Raw genomic sequence first — 18,865 nt, forward strand, 5'->3', positions numbered from 1 at the left:
TTTTCTTGTTGGTTTGAAGCATTTTGCTACTTATTCAACTAGCCTCATCAGCCTGAGCAAGTTGGTTATCTCCTGCAGGGCAATTTCATTTTTGTTAGGTGAGTAGGCAGAGAACCATTAAGAGTTGTTGTTCCTAAATCTTTTCCCCTCAGTGAGTTGTTAAGTGTGGCCTCCCTGGTAAAGTGGTTTTCATCTTCCTGGGGACTTGTGCGTGAATGGCATAAAAAATGGAATTGTCTGAGGCCTCCACATCTTATTGAGGGAAGGACTTGCCACTTGTTTTAAACCAACAAAAAAAGAAGTCCAGTTGGCATGACTCAACTTCCAGACAATTTTACCTGAATGACTGACAGTATTCGACATTTCTTTCAGGCTGTTTTGGTTTCTTAGCATGGATTTCTACCAGGTGACTGATTCTTGAGCCTGGGACTGCCACTTACTACTTAGCCATAGGAAATCAATATGCTATAATAAATAAGGACAACAAATAAGAATCTTGTAATCAGGGACATGAATATCTACTTGGAGAGCTGACTGGAGTTTTGATTCCAGCTGTTTCCATTACAAGTGACCAAAGCCTCCATAACTCCTCCTGATTGTGAGTTTATCCACATTGCCTCTTCCAGGCCTGAGTCATCGCTTATGGTCTTCTTGATTCAGCCTAGCTATTCACTCCACGGGGATATGGGGAGGGGCCAAGCTTGCAAGAATAGCTCAAAAACAAACTCTGGAAACAGCGACTCATGAACTAGTCCAAGGAGGATGTTGTTTATATGTTAGATCCTGTTTTCTTCCTTGAGCAAACTGCTTCTACCAGGTGCATCTCCCACGGAGGCAAGCCCTCCCTTTGCACGCGGACAGACCCAGGGCAGCTTCCTGCCCCTTGTGTGTGAAAACTCAAATGCCTGGAGGCAGGCAAGGATGCAGGGTCTGGCAAAGGTTAGCTTCCCACCTGGGTGGCCCCCTCCCTCACCAAATGTAACAAAGGGTCACCCTTGTCTGCTACATGCCACTTGCATGTAGGATGCAGACAGCATCTTTTGCTGTGGGTCCAGCGCTGAGCTTGGAAAGAGCAAGGACAGGGGCAGAGGTGGTATTCAGCAGGTTCTGACCAGTACTGGAGAACCAGTAGCGGAAATTTTAAGTAGTTCGGAGAACCGGTAAATACCACATCTGACTGGCCCCACCCCCAACAATTCTCTGCCTCCTGAGTCCCAGCTGATTGGGAGGGAATGGGGATTTTACAGTATCCTTCGCCTGCCATGTTCACCAAGCCACGCCCACCAAGCAACATCATGCCCACCAAGCATATACACAGAACTGGTAGTAAAAAAATTTGAATCCCACCACTGGATTCCCACCATGCTTCTGTGTCCATGGAATACGGGCAGCAAATGTTTGTGTTTGAGAGCAGCAGTGACAAAGCAGTGCCCAGCCAAGCATAAGGGAAATGTCCTAGTATGTAAGTAAGTATCATGGGAACCAGCAGCCACCAGGCGGAGGAGGAGTTTGGGGTCAAATGAACATCAATTCTTCCAGAAACTGGGCCCTTCATTAAGCTAGATTTGATAAATGTCAGGAAAAGCAAAATTCACTTCAAACATAAATTACCCACGTCAAACTGCCAGTGGGACCAGGTGGGTGGATGAAAGAGTAAGAAATGTTTGGGAGTGCAAAATATTGTAAAATGTGCTGCTCTTCTCTTTCTTTTTCACAATCAAGAAGAGGTGGATGGTCCATTAAGCTTTCCAGTGGCACAAAATTTCAGCAACATTGAAGAAAAATGCCAGAGTCAGCCTATGGCTGGCAACCTATGAAAGTCGACTGAGGACAGAGTTCTCCTAGCCGCATATAAATAGAGAAAGCTGACATCCTCTTGTTACAGGTTAATGGCAATGAAAACACAACATACACAGTCAGAGGGGTGGGGGATGGGAGGAGAAGGATGACCAACGGAAAAGACATTGTGTCTTTTTTAACATCTCTGGTTTCCTTCTCACCCACGGCAAGAATTTCCTCCCAGCCCTTAGCTTCCTCCATATACGTTACAAGCTGATCAGGGATCTGCTTCTATTGTCTTCTGGGGTTGGCCCAAAAGTTCAGATTGGTTCAGCTTTGCTGTAGGTTCCTTGGAGCCACAGTCCTTGGGTTCCTCTACCCAGCTTGCATGAACAAGACCATCTGTGGACCATCTTTGATTTAAATCCTATTGAAGGTGATCTAATGAAGCTATTGCCCTAGGATGGATGTGGACATGCACTAAGAATTAAGGCAGCACTTATTCTTTTTCCCCAAAAGTCCTTGATCACATAGAGATATTTAGCAAAAACCTTTAGAATGGATCTCAGTAAGAAGCAGGAAGCCAAGATGAGCTGGTTAGATCTGCATATTTGCAGGCATCTAATAAGGTTGACCTCATTATGTGGCCAGAAAGTATTGATGGTGGACTGTCAGCCCTACAAGCAGGGGTGGGATCTTACCAGTTTAACAACCGGCTTGCTAAGCTCGCACTTTGCATGCATGCACACTTTTCACTCACACATGCACCAGGATGCGCAATTGAAAGAATACTTAGTGCCTTCCGGATTGCTGCTTGGGGAGGAAAACAGCTGAGGCTCGGCAATCCACTGTCGCATGACTCAGCTGAGAAGATAAAGGTAGGTAAAGAGCAGGGGGCGGGCGGCCCCACTTGCTCATGAGAGCGAACCGGTTCACACCCAGCTGATCTTCGGAGCTACAGGTTCACCCGAACTGGTAGAATCCCACCCCTGTATACAAGACAGACCAAACTAAGAAATCAAAGCCATGTAGCTCAAGACTACTTTTGTTGTAACAGAATCTGGCAGGTCTGAACATTTTCCTCCTCCTCCCTCACTGGGGAGGAGGGTGAACTGGGGAGGGTTTGTTCACATACGTTTTCTCAAGCTTCTTTCTTGGCTTGGTTCAAGATCACTTATAAAGTTTGGTGTGTGACTGTTGCCTTGCTAGCAGCTCTCCCTCCTGTCCTTCAAGGCCATTCCCAATGCCATCTAAACTACTTTCCTGGGATTAATGCAACATTTGTAGTGCGGTGATATATGAATGATCCCTAGAGGTGGTTGCTTCCACTGTTCTACTGCTCTTTCTGGCCATACCGGTTTCAGTAGAAATAATTTTCTCGTCCATTGTAAAGAGTCATCACCAATCACCACTGAACTTTGAGTAAATGCATTTAAGAGAAAGACACTGGAGAAATTTAGGAACAAATTTCATTTCAAGTAAAATGGCGTATATCTTCAAGAATCTTGTTGAAGGCTCAAGTATCTTATAATTTCTGACATCTGTTAAAAACTGTTTCAAAATATTTGGTTATACAAATTCATATATTTGGGGGGACTTACAGATAGATGAGAGACAGACAGACAGACAGATAGACAGACAGATATTAGAAGGAGAGAAAGAGAGAAAGAGAGAGAGGATGACTGGGATCATGTCTGTGTTTGTGCTTTTTCAAAAGTATTTTATAATGTGGGGGAGCTGTGCTGATTGAATCACACGTGATCATGGTCTAACCCATATATAGATTTGTTGTGAAGAGTAGAGACCTGATCTGATCATATCTCTGAATATTTAATTGAGTCATTTTGGCTAATTTCCGTGTGTTCAAGTTTTATATTTTATATAAAATTTCTATATGAGCAAAGCAAAACAAAAAACAATTAGAGTGCGAGAGAAAGACAAAAGAAACAAAAAATAAATAAACTTACCCAGAAAGGGAATGCTTCCACAACTGAAGAAAGGAAAAATGTTCAAGTATTTGAATTTTTCAGAGGTGTCAAAAGGAAGCAATCTGACCTCTCAAGTGGAGGTGGGGTGGGTGGGAATCCAGCTCTTTGGCTCGTGTGGTTCATGCACATTGAGGACATTTAGAAACATGAAACTTAAAAGGTTGTGTTTAAATGACATCCTGTATCCAAAACTCTGCAAGGGACACAAACAGGAAGAATTTGGAATGAATTCTGCCCATTTTAAAACATTACCCTACAGTACTTAAACATGGAAAGAATGTCAAGCTGTTCTTCTGCATTTGTTGAGGTGCCAACTGTGGAGAAATTAGACTAACCCACACTCAGGTTTTGTTTGTTTTTCTTTGAAGGGGAAAAAATAGACTTGGAATTAGTACTTGGAGAAGAGAAGCAGCATGTTCCAGTTCCATCGGCCCTCTTTGGATCTTCTGGCAGAATACCTACTTATTATTGCTCTTAATTCTTCCTTGTACCCCAGATTTGGCACCAGCATAGTCGATCATGCTGTGTTATATACAATTAGTAACATCAAGCAGTGGAAAAATATATTCCTTTGGATATGAATGGAATATATTCCTTTGGATATGAATGGATGACAATTGCCCAGAAACTCTGTCTGGGACTGTAAGAACAATAATTATATATACACAACCCCTGGTATGGGGTTATATTATACACAACCCCTGGTATGCCCCAATTATGGGAGGAAGCTAACTGCTTCCATTCTCTGTCCATCGGCTCATCACAAGAGACCATCACGACTGAAACCCAATATTTTTACTGTTGCCTTTGTTACATTTGTGTTGTATTTGTGCTGATAAATAAATAAAGGGAGACTAGTATAGATCTATTTCAAGCTATTTAGCTCTCATCAGCTAGCCATACCCTTTGAATCCCAGTAAGGGTATGGCTAGCTGATGAGAGCTAAATAGCTTGAAATAGATCTATACTAGTCTCCCTTTATTTATTTATCAGCACAAATACAACACACACACACACACACACACACACACACACACACACACACACACACACACACACACACACACACACACACACACACACACACATATATATATATATATATATATATATATATATATATATATATATATATATATATATATATTCTGATCTGGAGTATTCATTATGTTTACCGGTAGTGGAAGGTCATCACAAAATATATAGATTAAAGAGCGATGCATCTAGAATGGCAAGGCATCATAATGTTTAGATGTGTGTATGGTCTTCATCCATAGTGGGCTGATCATTCTCAATGGACTGAGCTGCATTCATAAAAATGGGGAGTTGTATCACTGGAAAAAGCATCATCTAGAACAGAGCTCTGGTCCTGGCAACTGACTCAGATTGGATCCAGAACAGAACTTGGACCACTTTGTATAATGCAAGATCAAAATTAGCTTCACTGTTTCAAGTCGATGAAGGAAAAAGATAATAAAACGGCTGTGGATGTTTGTGGATGTTATGTATGCGCAAGTGTATAAACCAGAGTTCTCCAAACTTATTCACATTAATCTTAATGTATTTTATCTTTCCAGCAAGTTTGTCTCCTTTGGAAAATCCCAAAAGCTGTAACTATGAGACATTGGCTAACCAAGCTTATTAGAAGCTTTGAACACTATGATTGATAGTGGCAGAAAATTGGAGTAATAAGAAACCTCGGAAAGGTCACAGAAAGGCAGCATATGTTTCTCTGTTTTTTCGGCTAGCATGGCCTCTCAGCTGAAGTTTACCGGAAAAAGAAAAGAGAGATTTTTTCTCTCTCCAGCAATCAAAGTTTTGAGCAAACAAATGTGAGGGAGGAGCTAAGAAGCAGGGAAATTAAGAGTTGGGAAAAGAATAATTCTTGCAATTGGAGCTCCCATTCTTTTTGTGGGAAATTGATGATGTCAAAAGCCAGCTGTGATATTCAGTGTGAGCTTTAGCTCTAGCATTCTAGTGGAAGAAGAAAAGCTGTGTAGAGAATCAAGTAAGGGGTAGGAAAATGTGTGTATTGCAAATGCAACAAGTTCATTGGTTTAGGATAATGGTTTACAAGCACTGCAGAATCCCAAAATGAGTCCAGCCTAAGATCTCAAAAAAAGAAAAAAGAAAAAGAAAGAAAGAAGACTTCATCAAAGCTTAGTTGTTTTCTTGCAGATGTTTCATTAGCAAACTAGATAACATCATCAGTGTGCTGATGACATTACCTAGTTTGGTACTGAAACATCTGCAAGAAACCCACCAAGTTCAGAGAGCACGAAGGACCACACAGTTCAACTCCTGTACTACAAATATTCTCTACTATCAAACCCTCTTCACTTTCATTAGTTGTTTTTGAAAGTGCGCATCTGACCATGCTTCTAATGTATCAGACATCCCCACCTAGAAATTATCCTCTGTTTTATTTCTAAATTTGATATGGGGAGAATGGATACTCCTAAGAGGAAGTTATCCTTTGCCAAATTATCAAGATGGTGAGAAGAACCTGCAACGGTATGTGGGAATGATCTGAGGAGACAGGAAGAATCATCTGTAAGCAACTGGCATATAAAAAATGTCTCAAGCCACTGAACAGGGAATGGCATAGGAAATACTTTCAGTCTGGCAAGATTTTATTAATGTAGGCTAATAATAAAGATAGTATGGATGACCCTCCTTGGGCTTCTTGTCGGGACTACCGTGCAATGCTAACAGAAGCAGAAGTAGAGCTGCTACCTAATACAGGAACAATTCTACTCAAGCCTATTTGTAAGCCGCTTTGCAAACTCAAAGTGGAGAACATGGGGACATAGAAATCTGACCAATAAATACAACTTGGACTCCAGTAACTTCACTAATATGCAAGGACTCAAATAAAATTTCGCCTGATTTCCTCTCTCCCATGGAATGAAGCAACAGGGACTATGCCTCACCACAAAGGAAAAAAGTTTCTGAGCTCAAATAAATCAAGAGTCAAACATTCTAAGCAATGTTCCAATGTTTGAGAGGCTGCCACAAAGAAAAGAGGTCAACCTACTCTCCAAAGAACCTGAAGGCAGGACAAGAAGCAATGGGTGTGAACCAATCAAGGAGAGAACCACTCTAGAACTAAAAAGAAATTTCCTGATGGTTAGTACAATTAATTGGTGGAACGACTTGCTTTCAGATATTGTGGGTGTGCCAGCACTGGAGATTTTAAAGAAAAGATTAGACAGCCACTTGTCTAAAATGGTATAGGGTCTCCTGCTTGAGTAGGGGCTGGGTTAGAAGATCTCCAAGGTAGAATAGAATGGAATGGAATGGAAAAACAAAGATGGAAGGGATCTTGGAGGTCGTCTAGTCCAACCGTCTGTTAAGACAGGAAACCCTAGACAATTTCAGACAAATGGTTATATAACATCTTATTAAAAACTTCCAGTGTTGGAGCATTCACAACTTCTCAAGGCAAGTTGTTCCACCAGTTAATTGTTCTGTCATGAAATTTCTTCTTAGTTCTAGGTTGTTTCTCTCCTTGATTAGTTTCCATCTATTGCTTCTTGTCCTATCTTCAGGTGCTTTGGAGAAGATCTCCAAGGTCTCTTTCAACTCTGATACATTTCTTCTTCAAGGATGCTTTAAATCACTCAAATAGCCCCCCCTATAAATCTAAAATGAAACAAAAGTACTATATCAGAGGTGGGTTGCTCCTGGTTTGGCCTGGATTGGGCAAACCGGTAGTAGTAGCGGCGGCATGCACAAAAGCATCGCAAGCAAACCGGTAGTAAAACAAAAATTGGAAACCCACCACTGTACTATATGTGTTAATGTTGAATTAGAGAAATCATTTGTCTCTGCAGATTGAAAGAACTCAAAAATAGGGGGATTTGGAAGAATGTAATCTGTATATGTTCCTTTTTCCTTGAATCTGTGGATAATCTCTCTCTCCCTCCCTCCCTCCCCTCCTCTCTCCCTCCCCCCATCCCTCTTGTTCTCCCCTTCTAATGTGTCAGCAAGGAATCATTTGAATGAAGACTAGGGATATTTGCAGAATTTAGTCAAAAAAAGTCAAATGCAGAAAACAGAGCTTTGATCACCATCATAAATACTGTCATCTCAATGTTTTTGACCACAGCCTTGTGGAATGACAATTTCTCCATATTATTAAAAGGCAACAGATAGCCTTTATTTCACAGAAATGGTAGGACTAAAACATTCATTGGCCTACTGGCTTCCTTTTATGCCTAGCAAGGTAAAAGTACTGCATGCCCCGCGACTGAATTGGCACAGCATCCTAAAGCATCCCCACGAGCTGATTGTTTTTATCTTAATAGATTTGGTGAGCCTGGTCAAGGTGGCTTAGAAACCATAGTTTATGGACTAGCATATTGCATGAACAAAAGTCAATTGTTGTTTAATTTTTAAAAAGACCATAAACCAAACTTGGCTTAGCACATTGGAGGAGCAAGTTCTAATCTGACTACAGGTAAAGGTAAAGGTTCCCCTCGCACATATCTGCTAGTCATTCCCAACTCTAGGGGGCGGTGCTCATCTCCATTTCAAAGCCAAAGAGGCAGCGCTGTCTGAAGACATCTCCATGGTCATTTGGCGGGCATGACTAAACACCGAAAGCACATGGAACACTGTTGCCTTCCCACCAAAGGTGGGTCCTCTTTTCTACTTGCATTTTTACATGCTTTCGAACTGCTAGGTTGGAAGAAACTGGGACAAGTAATGGGAGCTCACTCCATTACGTGGTGCTGGGGATTCGAACCGCCGAACTGCCGACCCTCCTGATCGACACGCTCAGCGTCTCAATCTTCCATCCCTCATGCTGTTGGCCATGCATGCTGGACTTCTGAAGTCCAATGGCTTCTAGAGAGTCCAGTTTCTTACTTCAGTAGTTCAGGTGCTTTGCATAACCTCCAGAAATCAGATTCTGCAAGTTTACCAAAGTGATTGAAATAAGGATCTTCTGTTCAATTTGCTTTTCAGAAACAATAATACCAATGGTAATAATAGTGGCTGTATTAATAATAGTAGACTGATCAGAAGCCCCAATTGGCCAGTTTTGATGTCTGAACTTGGATATATGTAGTACCTCCGTCTGATGTGCAGAGGGAAGTTTCAAAATCATCCTCAGGGAGTGAACAAACAGTTTCTCTGCTGGTAAACAATAACACTGTGTGGTATGAAACAATTGTTCAAGCTGTTTCCCTCTACTGGAACGTGTGGGATCTCATGACCATCTCACTACAATAGCCCACCTTTCCTTGAGAAACATCTAAGGGGAGGAGGAGGGAAGAAGCCGCATCCATTCATAAAGTCAAGATCAAAAGACCCAGTGATGCATAAAATTATTTTTCTGTCAGGTCAATGCCCAGCTTTTCATGGCGGCAGGAAGGAAGGAAGATGCAACTTTCTCAGCTTGATGGAAGTCAGAGCTTATTTCCAGCAGCCCCAGGTCAAGAGGTGATGGGAAAAGGACAAGGTAACGTGGATCTAAAAATAGAGCTCCCTGTGGTGGAAGAGGAGAGGCGATGCCTTTAAGCACACAAGCAGAAGTGGAAGAAGGTAAAAATAAGACCTGGTGGCCTAGTAGGGCTTGAGCTCGTAGCATCTGGAGCAAGTGTCTGAGCATGCCGTAACTCCCCAAGAGGAAATGAAATCTGGAAGCAGGTGAACAAACACTGATGATCACAGCACGAAGGTGGCTTTTGCTGAATTGTCTCTGGCGTGACAACGTGGGCATCAGGCACTTTCTGAGAAGTGCAAAGAGATGGCCGTACATTAAATCACCAAGTAATTCTATCCCGGCTAGCTCTTCAAACTGGGCATGGTTTACTTTATTTAGCTCCATACACACCAAGGTCTCAAGGCTTCCCACAATCCTAGAGGACCATGAGGGAAAATCCCTAATGTGACTCCAAAGGTTAATCCCAAATTATTACTATTGCTCATGCAAGAGGCAGAGAAAATGATCAAATGCCCTGGAAAGAATCATATGAATTAGATCAGATTAGCAGAGTTGGAAGGGGCCTTCTAGGTCCGTGATAGCTAACGTATGACACATGTTTCCAGAGGTGGCATGCAGAGCCCTCCCTGTGGGCACGCACGCCATCGCCAACTGTTCTTCTGGGTTTTCTTGTGCGTATACGCACTGGTCAGCTGCTCTTTTCCGAGTTCCGGCATGCATGTGTGCACCAGCCAGCTGCTCTCATCTGGGTTCCAATGCTCTGGTGCATGCGCATGAATGTACACACTCCAGTTTCAGCACTCGGTGCCAAAAAGGTTAACCATCACTGTTATGGGTCATCTAGACCAAACCCCCACCCACCCAAGCAGGAGACCATTTCTGACAGATGGCATTCTAGTCTCTTCTTGAAAGCTTCCAGTAATGAAGCTCCCACAACTTCTGAAGGCAACTTCTGTTCCATTGGTTGATTGCTCTCACTGTCAGAAATTAGATTTAATGCATTTAAGGCTAACTTAATTAAAATTAACTCGGGGAGCAACAGTACATTTTCTTCCTTATTGCCCGAGCCTTCGAAAGTAAATGTCCAGTTTGATCAAATTTCTGTAGATAAAGTCTAACTCCCCTTTGAGAAGTTAGAAACCAAAACCAAAGGAAAGGCTGGGATCTGGAATCAGATCTTCCAAATATAAAGCAGACAGGGCGCAGAAAAATTACCCTGATGCTGATTGAAGCAAGAGGAGTTGGTGGGTGGTGGAGGAGAGAGGGAGGCCAGCTTTTTCCCCTTAGGTACATCCGGTCAGTCTGCCTCCAAAATCACAGCAATAGCAATAGCAGTAGACTTATATACCGCTTCATAGGGCTTTCAGCCCTCTCTAAGCGGTTTACAGAGAGTCAGCATATTGCCCCCAACAATCTGGGTCCCCACAGAAAGATATGGTGAGCCTTGCACAAAATGAAGGAAAATACAAGTATTGATGAAATGATCGTTCAAAAGGGGCAATGTTGGATTGTGCAAAAGGCCCAGGAAAGCAATGCGGTAACGTTAAGGCGTATGTCAGCATGTGTTCGCGTGTGTTGCAGCATGTACATTATTAGCAAACACATGGAATTCTACTTTTCTTCCAGTTGCTGACTGTTGGAGAAGAATTGGTATGGAATGTTAATTAGTAAGCATGCCACTTACAAAGATCTCTGAGAAGGAAATACATTGCATAATAACTTTTTAAACCTGGCCTTTCTTTGTTCAGTTTTGCAATTGTTAGAAAATTTGGCATTACCGGGAAAGTTAATGTGGGGACACAACATATTTGTCTGTTTTCTAAAAGCTTGTGTTTATTTCAGTGAAAATGTTCTACACCCTACACTTTATTGTGATGGCTTATACATAGCGCTACTAAGCAACAATGATATACAGGCAGCCCTCAAATTTACAACCTTTCATTTAGTGACTGTCCAAAATTACAACAGCATGTATTTTCACATTTATGACAGTTGCAGTATCCCCATGGTCACATAAGGAAAATTCAGACCCTTGGCAACTGGCTTATATGCCAGCCCCCGACCACCAGATGGTCCAGGGCTGCCATTTGAGTGGGGGAGGAGTGGCCAGCTGGGACACACGTGCATGAGCATCAATGTCCATGCCAGCTTGCCATCCTGAGCCACCATCTGGGATGACTTTCCAGACATGCGCCTACATCCTGTATTGCATGGATCTTGCATCCACAGGGCTGCCAACTGGCAAGCCGGGCCCAGACTTTACCCAGCTGATCCTCAATGCAAAGAAACAGCTGGATGTTGGATCATGAGAAAACAGCTGATCATTGGATCGTAGGCTGGACTTGCTAAGCCGGGATGGGTGGCTGGGAGCATGGCCAGACTGCGGCGCCTGTATTGGTACAAGCAGTTTGTGGGAGGGGTGTAAGCACAAGGGAGTGGAGCACGATAAAAGGGGTGGTGAAATAACCATGGTAGCACAAATTTTGACTCCTTTCTGGGTGGTCACTTTGTCCCGGGTCCACATTTTCAGATAAATATTCTCATATTGACCTCTGTTGCTGACTTTTCTTATAAGGGGCGCCAGAATATGACATTATATTTATGACGGTTGCAGGGTCCCAAGGTCATGTCTCGGGATTTTGTGACCTTCTGACAAGCAAAATCAATAGGGAAGCCAGATTCACTTTACAACCGTGTTACTAACTTAACAACTGCAGTGATTCACTTAACAACGGTGGCAAGAAAGGTCGTAAAATGAGACAAACAACTGCCTCACTTAGCAACAGAAATTTTGGGGTCAGTTGTGGTCATAGGTTGAGGGCTATATGTAAACCGAACATTTATGTCCAATAAAGATAGGAGGAACTGTAATTGTTTTTAATACCTTTTCACATCTGCTTTGGCACAAGGGTAGTTCTATAAGGCTTATGAGCGCTTGACGTTAAGCTTACAATTCATTCAAGTATATCATTTCCTATAATCGGTTTTTTTAAAGCCTCCCCAAGGAAAAAGTCTCAGATAACACTGGGAATGTCAGGAAAAATGACCTGCAAATGAGGCTCTTATCTTACTGAAATTATAACTCCCATGGTGTTCTCCCTTACTTTCCCTTGCATTACTCTTTCAATTGTTTTTCCTATCTAGAATTTACTATAAAAACATTTCATGACATAGATCATAGAAGCTGAACCACATGTTGGAAAATTCTTGCAGACCATATCCACTGGTTCAACTACATTTACACACTCAACTATTTTATGATTCTGTTTTACAGCATTTACAATTTCCACATGGAAAATTTCTTATAGGATAAGCCTAGCCACTTTGTAGTTGCACTGCAGTTTCTTGTGCTATTTCTTCCCACTGGATTCTCTTTCATGTAGTCAATTTCCAACCCCATTAAGTGCATTCTGAATGTTACTGCTTTAAAAGAACAGCTTTTAGAAGCATGATGTTAGATCAGGGGTATCAAACTGGCAGCGCGCAGGCTGGATGCATCACGTGCAGGCCACGCCCATCCCAGCTCTGTGAATGGGAAAAATGTCACGAAACATCACATGATGGCAACATGGCGCCGCAAATTTGACACCCATGTTTAGATATAGGGTAACTGGCTACTTATGATCTCTTTCTTAGCTAGAAGATGGCTGTAAAACATAGGTATCCATTTCCCCCTTAGCACGATGCACTTGACCAACTCCATCTAGAGATACATCCTGCAAGGAATTCAGAAGGTTGGAGGCGAGAGAGAGTCCCAAACCCTGACAGGGTTGCTTTACGCTGTTGTCACTGCGTGTAACAAACAATATATGCTAACCATGGCATTATCACAATCATCTATCGGCTGTGACCAGGGGGGCCTTTGCCCAGGTTCGTCTGGTGCACCAATTGCGGCCCTATTTGGATCGGGAGGCACTTCAAATGGTTACTCATGCCATTGTCACCTCAAGGCTGGATTATTGCAACACGCTCTACATGGGGCTACCCTTGAAAAGCGTTCGGAGACTGAAGTTAGTCCAGAATGCGGCCGCTCGAGCAATATTGGGTACACCGAGGTACGCCCACGTTACACCTGTCCTCCGTGAGCTGCACTGGCTACCAATTGGTCTCCAGACACAATTCAAGGTGTTGGTTATCACCTTTAAAGCCCTACATGACTTAGGGCCAGAGTACCTCCGAGACCGCCTACTGCCACATACCTCCCAGCGGCCAGTAAGATCCCACAGATTGGGCCTCCTTCAGATACTGTCAGCCAGACAGTGTCGGCTGGCGGGCCCCCGGAGGAGAGCCTTCTCTGTGGCTGCTCCGACTCTTTGGAATCAGCTATCCCCAGAGATCCAGACCATACCCACTCTCATGGCCTTCAGGAAAGCTGTAAAAACTTGGCTGTTCCGGCAGGCCTGGGGCTGTTGACCTCACTGTTGAGGTCCAGCCCCGATTAGAATGAATGTATGAGGTGTTGCTATTTTAAACCGTTTTCTTTCGTTATGTGTTCGTTATGTGTCTTTTTTTTCCTCTTTTTTGTAAGCCGCCCTGAGTCCTTCAGGATTGGGCGGCATATAAATTAAATAAATAAATAAATAAATAAATAAATAAATAAATAAATAAATAATGCTATCCATTCAGTCATGTCCGACTCTTAGCAATTCTATGGGTCAGGTTTCTCCACATCTTTTGATTTTGCACTATTTCTTTGAGGTGTTATCTGCCCTGACTGGTGTCAGCTTTGATGGTAACCAGCCACTGTGTTCTTTGACAACCTGGTTTCTTTTACTGCTAACTCTTCCAAACATAATTGCTTTCTCCAGTGAATTCTCCCACATGAAATGGCCAAAATAAGTGATTTTGTTATTTTTCCTTCTAGTGACATGTCTGGTGTTATGTGCTCCAGTACTTGCTTGCTATTCACCTTTGCTGTCCAAGGAATACATAGGAGCATCCACAAGTGCCACAGCGCAAATGAGTTGATTTCCTTTCTGACAATGTCACAATGATCCACACCTTTACTGTCTTTCTTCTAAGCAAGGTTTCTTATCCTTAAGATATCATGAAGTCAATATTATTCCTATTCTTCTGCAGAAGGAAAATTAAAGTTGCAAGGCCTACTGGCTCAGCACCATCTAAGAAGATCGGGGTCAGGATGGGGGGCAATTCCCAGGGTCTTTAGGGAAGTCAATTAGCCACCTTAAAATCCCAACTTCTAGCCATGGTTTGTGTCATACTTAAAGCCCTGATCAAGAAAATCTGCAATCTGTTTATTTGATTAATATCTGAGCTATCAACTGGAAGTCTGGAAATCTTTTGACAGCTACTTCCCAACCATCTTTGCTGCTTTGTAGAACTCAGTGCTCTGGGAACTCTTTTACCATCTATGGCATCTCTGTTTGAAACCAGCTCCAAATATTTTCCCAGCCTTCACGATCTGCACTGATGACTGAAGTCCTGCTATTTCAGCCGGACTTCTCCTTTCCCATGTTTTAAACTTTAATCCTTCCTCTGGGGATACCAAGTTACACAAGCTCGTTCTGTTTTCTTGCTGGAGAGACGCTGGTAATTATTTAGTTGGCAAGATCACATCCAGATAATCCCAATGCGGTGAAGTGGGTATCAATTACAAGATCCCCCCCCCCCTTGTCTTCTTTTCCATAACTTCACTTCTTTTGTTAAGTTATTTCTAATAAATCAAAGCGCACAAGCTGACTAGATTGGTGGTTTTGTTTTTTGTTTTTTTGCCGTCCTGAAGTTTGTTGATTTGCCACCTACCAGGCCTTGTGAGTTTGCTGGGAGCAGACGGCCTGTGTTTGCTTTACAAATTCCTTCGTGCCAGTTTGAATTATCGTGGACAATGGAAAAACTACTCAGCGTATTTCATTGTGCATATTCTTTCAAAAAGACACTATTCCCAATGTCTCTTCCTTGGCTATTAAATGCATACATTGCCTACATCATCCATCTTTCAGAGAGAGCCAAACTCACTAAGCTCCTATCACAACAACAGAAAAATTCTTCCAGTAAACTGGCCCACAGAAATCTCGGATTTATGAGGTGGTGGTGGTTTGAGCCTATGTAATACTTTCAGGCATCTTTTGCTCCATTTCAACGTTTCCCTATTTAAAGCAGGTCGCAAGTACACTAAATCTGAATTGATGTGAAGGTAGCTTACTGTTTGTTAATCAACAAAGACTTTCTATGCTGCATTATTGACTCATCAGTTTCTTTTGTGCCTATGTAATCCATGCCATGATAGTTTTGTTGACCACTTCTCCCCATTTTCTTTAAGTCTAAATATTCATTGGAAGCCAAAACTGTAGGTATTTATTATGCAAGAGGAGATTCTTCTTAGGAGTTGGAAACCTGCTCTTTACTGTTCTGCAACCTCTCTAAGGAATTGTATCTGGTGTCTTCCGTTCTTTCTGTTCTCCTACTACTAATGTTTCAGTATAAGGGCAGTTTTTTGTAGGAGAAGAACAGCAGAGCTGGGAGGAAGGAGTTAAATGTCTCATCAACTTAGAATCCTTATGTTGTCACAAACAATCCAAGTTCAACCCCTCCTGAATTCCTTTGTCCCTTATCTGGTGTCAATTTAATGTTGAAGTTTAGTTGACCAGATTCGTGTGTATAGGCATGAATAAATCATCTATGTTGCAACCTAAAGAAAGGTTGGGTTTTTGTGCCTGACAGTTTCTCCTTATTGACTAACAGGCAAAAAGGTCAGAGTTATTGGTTTTCTCCAGGCTCATGTTGGTTTTGATTGTTCTGGAGAGAAGGGTTCGTGTTTCCTCATCATCCCAAATGCACTTTTCTTGAGTCACTTTTCAACACCTTCAAACCAAGATTATGATCAGAGAATTTAATTGTTTACTGGACATTCTAGTTTCTAAGAGGGAATTACTCCTGAAGGATTTGGTAAAAGAGTTTGCATTTCAAAAAAACAAAAAACAGAAACCCTTTCCTGGGCAGCTGATAGAAAGAACGGTGAGAGATTATATACACCCATTGCATTAGGGAATTTCAAGACAGCACTTGACTTGAGCTGTAGAATTTGGTATTCTGGAAATATGTATCAATATTTTTCAAATATAAATGATTTAAGTACAGATTCTAATCCTTAAGGCTGCAAAAACTTAAACTGGATAAACCACGTCTGGCAAAATGTCAGAAGGGGAAGAATATGCCGATCAGAAAATGGATAATGTAGGCAATGTATGAATTTAATAACCAAGAAAGAGACATTACAAATAGTATCTTTCTGTATTAAATAAGCATATTTTTAAAAAATCCCTGAGACTTAGAGGATCTGTAAAAATGCAGAAACCAGAAAGTAAGTAGATGCAATTTGGATTATTTGAAGAGATTGCTGTTTTTGTTTTAATTATATTTGATACCCAAATTTGGGAAGAAACTTTCTATACATGCCGAATATGCAGTACAGACCCTGAACTGTTATACCAGGGGTGTCAAATTCAAAGCCCTGGTGCCCTGGAAAAGAGCCAAGGACCACCCCGTGGTGCCTTTGTCAGAGAAAACGAGCTCAGGAGGGCTGTATGTGGCCCTCCAGAGATCCATTTTCACTGGCAGAGGGTTGCAGGAAGCCGTCGCAGTAAAAAACAGAGTTCGGGAGCCTGTTTTCACTGGCAGATTGTTTGGGCCACCACAGGTACCCCTGGTATGAGTGACGTCAAGCTGACCATGCCCACCCTGACCACACGCACCCTGCCCCCCCCAAGGAGAAACACAACCCTGATGTGGCCCTCAATGAAATCGAGTTTGACGCCCCTGTGTTACACCAACCCAATGAATACAATTTCATAGAGAGTAAAGTTTATTCTTTAGTCATCTACGTGTGCTTCATTTGATTTACGATATCAGAATTATTCCTGAGTATTTTAAAGTCCTTTTCCTTCCCAGCAGGTTCAATATATATATTCTGAATTCTGTAAATATTTTTTCTTTGCAAAATATTGGAATATTTTGGCAAAATGAAGTTCAATATCCAGATTACAATAACCACTAATTTATTTCATCCACTTCACTTCATTAATAATTCTATTCCATGTTACTATGCTTTTTCTTTTGGGAAATCTAGGTTCATACATTAACTTGAATCACATAGCAGGAGTTAGCAATTTTTAGGCACTTTTGTTTGTGCTTTCAAGATTTTACCACTAAGATTGTGTGCCTTAAAAAAAATGAAGAAAAATGGAAATAGTTATTTCATATTTCCTCTTCCAGAGATTTTAGCTCAATTATGCCTATAAAATATTATTAAACTTGGTTGAAAAAAAAATCCTTTGGCTGACTTATGTTTGAGCCCTGAGCGTATTTCAACAGTCAGCCCTGTACAGAGAAATTTTTAGATTCACTCTCTAGCATCCCAAAGAGAGCAAATTCAAATTACAGGTGATTTGTATAGAACTACTACTTTGGCTGAGCTTGGAAGCTAAGCAGGATTCTGCTTGGTTATTTCTCTGAAATTTCAGGAAAGGCTAGACTGGAAGTTCAAAAGTATCCTGGAGAAAGTAATGGCAAACCATTTCCTTACAGCTACTAAGAAAACTGCATGACTGTGTCTATGATCTAATCAAGAGTTGAGTTTGACTTGAAGAAGGGTTTGCTCTGACTTTTCACATCCAATCAGAATACATTATAAGATCTAGTACACTGGCTCAGGAATTGGACTTGGATTTTGGAGTCTATCTGGTAAACCGCTCCAAACTTGACTGCAGAAAATACGACTTCAGTAACAGAGTTGTCAATGCCTGGAATGCAATACCTGACACTGTGGTTTCTTCCCCAAACCCCCAAAACTTTAATATTAGACCCGTCTACTGTCAACCTCACCCCATTCCTAACAGGTCTTTAAGGGGCGTGAATAAATGCACCAGCTTGCCTACTATCCTTGTCCTAATATTCCCTTGTATTCATACTCATTTCATGTATTCATAATCATGTTTATACTTATATCTGCTATCTAATTCATGCTTGATGAAAAAAATAAAAATTCACTGGATGCTCCTTCTCAGCTCAAACCACATCACCAGGGGTTCTGCTATAGGGTTCGTCTTAAAAAAATGAAATTCCCATGGAAGTTACCTTGAACTCTTGGAAAAAAGATGGGAGATAATTGTCCAGAATTGTACATATAGAAATCCAACACACCCAAATGCTTCAAGCTGAGGGAGGATCACAGTAATTGGTAATTAGTAATTAGTAATCTCAGAGTAATTGGTCTGAGACCAAGAAGACCTGTAATCAAGTCCCATGATTATGGACCTCACTGGGTGACCTTGGGTTAATGATACTCTTTCTTAACCTGTCTGTCTGATGGGATTATCATGTGGAAGATAATAGCCAAGCAGAGTACCTAAAAAAACATAAATGTGATGATAAACCAATATTTGGGATAATTTATATTGGTGAATCTTTCCCACCAAGACTTCCTTCACTTTTCAGTATTGCATTTTGGGGCTCCGCAGGTGGGAGGATGGTTATGAATGCTGGAAAACAAAAGCACAGTCAAAAGGGCAAATGCCCAATTGTCTAACAACAAAGCCATAGGTACAACCCTCTGACTTTCTTTTATGAATACAGACTGGTATCTGTTCTTTGACTCACTTAGAGAAGATTGGACAAGACCTAAGGGGTC

Source organism: Thamnophis sirtalis, unplaced genomic scaffold (genome assembly GCF_051295495.1).
Source record: "Thamnophis sirtalis isolate CommonGarterSnake01/CBP01778 unplaced genomic scaffold, rThaSir2_p1.2 scaffold_3, whole genome shotgun sequence".
Taxonomy (NCBI): domain Eukaryota; kingdom Metazoa; phylum Chordata; class Lepidosauria; order Squamata; family Natricidae; genus Thamnophis; species Thamnophis sirtalis.